General features: G+C 46.3%; 1 pseudogene; it reads right to left on the bottom strand.

Annotated features, from left to right (window-relative positions):
• Window positions 1-3,118: 3,118 nt before the first annotated feature.
• On the bottom strand, window positions 3,119-3,821 carry LOC102921908 (ferritin heavy chain pseudogene; annotated as a pseudogene).
• Window positions 3,822-6,000: the final 2,179 nt, after the last annotated feature.

A 6,000-nucleotide genomic window follows, 5' to 3' on the forward strand; every position in this document is an offset into this window, starting at 1 on the left:
TTACTCTCATATGGTGTTCTGGGGTAAATTGTTTATATATTGGGAAAAACAACATGATACTGTTGATAGGGTCTATATCCATCACCTAAGCTTAACGAGCACCTACATCTTCACCGGCACATAGCATGTGCCTACATCCGCACCCACACATAGACATTGCTTACTCCGTCATCTACACACTTCACGTAGACTGGAAGACATTGCTACAGTGACAGCCAGATCCCCGTGTGTTGTTCTGGCATTTTGATGCCATCACTTCCTTTCTATTTGTCCCTCTCTCTCTACACTATTCTATTGAGACAGTTTGAGGGGCACTAGAAACAGCATACTTTATTTTAAATATTTATATTAAAATAGTTTATTTTTATTTTAAAATTCTTTATGTTCAGCTCCAAAAACTACAGCATTTTGTTTTTGTTTTTCAATTTTGTTTCATATATGTGGATCTTTTCCCTCCACACGTCACCACCTGCATCAGTGCCCTAAAAAGCCAGAAGAGGGCACCAGATCCCCTGGAACTTGAGGTACAGAAGGGGGTAAGCTGTGCTGTGTTCAGAATGGAACCTGGGCCTAGCAGAACAACGCTGGATAATCTGGACAATTCTGGGGCAGCCCTTGTGGTTCCCGCTCCTGCCTTTCAGCTTCCCTCTAATGACGTCACTCAAGCCTTAGCCTGTGCAGAGTGGAGTGAGGGACTCACAAGACATGTTTTACCTTTAAGAAGGAGAACTTGTCTCCCTGTTGTAGATCCATGCAGTGTGTCCCTCCATCCTTGAACAAACTTTTTATGGCAACTGATCGAGAGTCTTACTCTTTTAATTTATTCTTGTTTTAAGCATATCCAAGACATTTAATATCGATTCAGTTCATAGCTATATCAGGGTCTAACTCCAGACCACGTTGTATTGCAGATGAGATATTTGGTGTCCCACAAGCATTGGAAGTGTATGTACTATGAAGAGGATGGGAAGGGCATGGGAGCTATGAAATTTGGCCTTCTGGACACAACATGGCTGCTGCACCCATAAATTCTCAGCAGCCAGATCTTCCTGCTCAAGAATGGACCCATGAGCATTTCATTCTGGGTGAGGGAGGCATGTGTGAGGCCCCACCTCTCCCAGAGGAGCAATAGGCAGTTAATGGCTACTGGGGAGGGGAAAGGAGGAGAGGAGTTGCATTCCTCAGTGGTGAAGCCATTGGTAATTGCAATTGCTCAAGTGAGCAACATCCACCCATGCATGTTAATGCAAGCAACCTTAACTTATGCACTGGGCACAGAAACACAAAAATCACTATTTTGTTTTGTCTGTCTAGTCAGTTTGCTCTAGTGATGGCCTGTCTCCACACCCCATGTGCGGGGATTCCAGGCAGGTTACCACACCACATGGCATTGCACATGGGTTCTGGGTGGTATTTGGTCCTCCATGTTTGTACAGAAGGCATGTTACCTGATGAACCATCATCCCAGCCCCAGTTTTTTAAAGGGAGAAGGCAGAGAGACACAGGATCTCAGGCAGCTGAGACATATCCAAGGATGACCTTGAACTCTGGTTCTCCTGCCTCTTCCTCTTGAGTGCTCAGACAACAGTCATGCTCTACCATCCCTGGTTTTATGATGGTTAAGGATCTAATCTGAGGCTTTTAGCACACTAGGTGAACATTCTATGGCCCAGACTTGCAGTTTGATATTCATGAACAGTCACCACTATATCTGGGATTAGGTTCTAAGTCCCACTGCATTTGGGATCATCACTTTCTGGTCCTGGATTCTTCACCACCACCCCCTTTTTTCCCAGAACCCCCAGAACTGCTTGACACAACTTCCTCAGCCTTTTCTTGCTTCTAGACCATCCCAGCACATGGTTTGGTTCTCATCCTGTCCCACTCTCTGAATGTCTCTAAATTGGCTAACACCAATTTATAATCTAAGGCTTGGGTGGGAACTCCCTCACAGGATTATTATTGGGATTGTCTCCCATAAATGCTGCAACTCTGTCCATAGAGCTCACCACACCCATGAATTGTGTTCCAGTCAGTATGATGATCTTCCTACAGCTGCTGTGAGGACAAGGATGATGTGTGCCTAGTTCATACCTCAACTCAGAGTCTGGGCATAGGGCATGGATGAGAAGTTTCTGTACCCTGATATTAAGCCTTTCCACTGATGTAGTAAATCATATCAAGCCAAATTCATAAGTCCTGGGTTAATCTGAGGAAAACATTCCTGGATGGTCCCAGGAAAAAAAGAGAAGCCATGAGGGGAACCACAAGGGGAAGTCTGTGGGCCAGACCTTAAGTACCCTCTAGAGGTTGAGCTGCTGCTGGGTGGACATTCTCAGGGGCAGGATCTGGGGACAGAGAGAGGTGTGGCCAAGATGGGGCTTCCACCTAAACATGCCAGATTCCTTGGGTATATCGGCACCAGATCAAGTCTGGCCTCATCCTGATGACATGGGATGATGTGGGGAGGAAGTCAGGAGTGGGTGGGGTCCCACTCAACAGGATGTGTGGGTGAAGAAGGATTTGGTTAACTGCCACCCTGGAGACCTCAGGCACCTGTTCCTTGAGGAGGCTGAGAAGGCAAGTTGCTAGGAGAAAAAAATAGATTATTAACAACAGCCCTATGGAATGAAATGGAGATGTGCCCTGTTGGACAGAAGAGGCATGGGTGAATGAGCCAGAAGTAAGAGTAGATAGGCTATGAAGTCTGGAGAGGTGGTACCAGCACTGATGATCCAGGAGCTTGGGGAGATGGCATTCCAAATCAGGGGATGCTGTGTTTGGGAATGCCTGATCCATCACCTCTGCTGTTTTCCTGGAGGTAGGAAGTACAACCATCTCATAAAGGTGTCAATAAGAATTAAGATATAATGGAGCTTTTTAGATGAATTTCTAAGCAGTCTTACTAAATAAGAAACACAGAGCCAAATACAGAGACAATAGCCAAAGAGATCAGAGAACTAGCGAAGAGCCACAACTACTTTATTTTACCACCTCGCCGCCGTTAATTCCCCAGAGAGAGCTTCTTCCCATCTAACCTCTGATTTTTTTGGTACCAAAATTCTTTATTTGAAGAAATGTTACAAATTAAACAACTGAAGCAGACGTTTTGGTAGGAATTATAGAAAAGGAAAGGCAGCCCGACATGCATGCACGGCCTCAGTGACCAGTAAAGTCACCTGTGGCTTTGGGGAAGTCAGCTTAGCTCTCATCACTGCGTGCCAGGGTGAGCTTGTCAAAGAGATATTCTGCCAGGCCAGCTTCAGGGGCTCCCATCTTGCGGAGGGTCGTCACGTGGCCACCCAGTTCTTTGATGGATTTTGCCTGCTCATTCAGGTGATGGGTCTCAATGGAGTCACACAAGTGGGGGTCATTCTTGTCAGCAGCCAGTTTGTGCAGTTCCAGGAGTGACTGACTCACACTCTTCTCCAAGTGCAGTGCACGCTCCATCGCATTCAGCCCGTTCTCCCAGTCATCGTGCTCTGGTTTCTTGATATCCTGCAGGAAGATTTGGCCACCTCGTTGGTTCTGTAGCTTCATCAGTTGCTCAGCATGCTCCCTCTCCTCATGAGATTGGTGGAGAAAGTATCTGGCAAAGTTGCTGAGAGCCACATCATCCCGGTCGAAGTAGCAAGACATAGACAGATAGACGTAGGAGGCATATAGTTCCAGGTTGATCTGGTGGTTGATGGCGGCCTCTGAGTCCTGGTGGTAGTTCTGGCGCACTAGGGAGGGAGACGCAGTGGTCATGGCAGCGGCAGGGCAAGGCGTGGTGCCAATACTGGAGTGAAGAGGTTGCAAGAGTTCTGGCTCGGTCAGAGCGGTGGTCAGAGCGGTGGACAACCGGATTCTGTTCAAGCACTGTTGAAGCAGGAAACCACAGCGACTCTGGGCAAAAAGGTCTCCTAACCTGTGTTTTTATTGCCTTTCTGTTCTACCTTCTGATTGGCTCTAAGCCCAGCCACATGACTTCTTCGTCACTTCCTGTCTAGTCAGACCTCCAGGTCTCTATGGTTCTTACTGGGATTAAAGGCTCGTGTCAACAAGCGTGGGTGTGTCTTTGAACACACAGAGATTCTGCCTTCTATGTGACTGGGATTAAGGGTGTGTGCTACCACAGCCTGATTTCTGCTTATGGTTATTTGGCCTCGCTATGTGACCTCTGATCTCCAGGCAAACTTTATTTATTAATGTACAAATAAAAGCACATTTCAGCACAATTAAAATATCACCACAGAGTTTAAAATGACCATGTGGGTGAAATCAACCTGTCAGTACTCACCCAGTACTCACCTCCTAACTCAGGCAGGGGCTGGCATATCAGGATGGCCCCTGTGGGTTGGCCTTGCACAAGTTTGGCAGAAAGGGTAGACCTGTCTAGGGACTGATCCACCATGTCAGATTCCTTGATACAGTAGTAGGACTCTTTCTCCGGTACCTGCAGGTGTCTGTAAGACAGCTGGAAGAGATGTACATCTTGGCGTCATAGCAAAAGGCTATGGCTTTGGGTTAAGAGGTATTAACATTTTCCTAGGGCCTGGATTCAGCCCAATGAAACATACCTTTAAGACTATAACCAGGGGAAATTTACTGAACAGAGGTAGTTGAGGGAGTGAAAGAGGAGGGAGGGAGACTGAGGAATGAGGGAGGAACAGAGATGAACACGCCTGCAGGCTTCCCTACCCTCCCTAGCGTCTCTAAAAGCAGGGACCTAGAAAATCCATGGAAATTTAAGAACTTTGCAAAACTGTTTGTAGTCGGTGCTCTATCACTTTATAAGAACCCTAGTCATCAAATGCCATGAGATCTGAGAAGGATAAGTAAGGAGACATCTTTCCAGTTACCTAGGCAGTCCTAGGTTTCTCCATGGTCGTTGAGGGGACAGAAGTCCCAGAGGAGGACCTATCTTCAGCTGCCAAACCCAGAAGATTTGACAGAGTTTCCTGTGAGGTAGGAATTTGGGGACAGTGTCCTACCTTAACTTGGCAAAGTGGGGCAATTGATCCCCCAGGATCCTGTTGTCCAGTCTGGGCAGACTCTTGGCACTGGCTCAAGGTGCAAAGCTGTTTCCTGCTACGTGGCTGGCTTTCTCACATTTAAAACAGCTTCCAGGTGCAAATTCTTCCACGTTCCTTAGAGGAGGTACAGAATGATGCTAGGAGCTGGCATGTCTTTATTTTTATTAAAATATCATATTCTCAGATCACTGAAGAATTTGAGGACCAGTGTATATACCTGTTAGGTATATCTGAATTACACAAATGTTGTTTAACTAATGAGCTAAATCTGGACATACAATTTTCCCAGTTAGTTACAGCTTACAAATATCAGTATAAGCAAGAAGATTAGAAGGAATATTTCAGCCTCTTGTGTTCAGCTGTGGTCCTGAGGCATTATCATAAGGCAAAACCAAGTTTGAACATTGCAAACAATTCAGTGTTTTTAAACATCAGTATTGAGGGGTTTACTCTTACACTATAAAATCTGGCTGTTCAGCAAGATACATCCCTGTATGTGAATGCATGGTGGTGCAGTTTTAATACCTCATTAACCCAGCATTGTTTTAAACTCTCTCTTGCTTTTATTACAGGACAGGAATTATCATACAGAAGAATACATTGGAGACCTAACGCCTCCTTGGTTTGGCCGGTCCCTGTGGTCACCCTCACTAAAGATGGTGGTGAAGCCATATGAGCTCTCTTTAACTCTAGTCAAAATGGCACCTGTGCACATGTTACACAGTGATGGCAGTCATACAGCCTTTGTCCGGTCACTGATGGAGGCAGATGAGGGATCTGCAGCCAGGCACCAAGCTAAGCTCTGGGAATCCAGTCGATGGGAGAGAGGAGGGATTCTGCAGGCAGGGGACATCCAGATCATGATGGGAAGTCATGCAGAGATGACCTGTCACACTAGTGGAAGCCCATGAACTGTGGACTATTGGATGTGGAGCCCCGATGAGACTGGACTAGGCCCTCTGTATACGGGAGACAGTTGTTT

The sequence above is a fragment of the Peromyscus maniculatus genome, chromosome 18, assembly GCF_049852395.1.
Source record: "Peromyscus maniculatus bairdii isolate BWxNUB_F1_BW_parent chromosome 18, HU_Pman_BW_mat_3.1, whole genome shotgun sequence".
Lineage (NCBI taxonomy): Eukaryota > Metazoa > Chordata > Mammalia > Rodentia > Cricetidae > Peromyscus > Peromyscus maniculatus.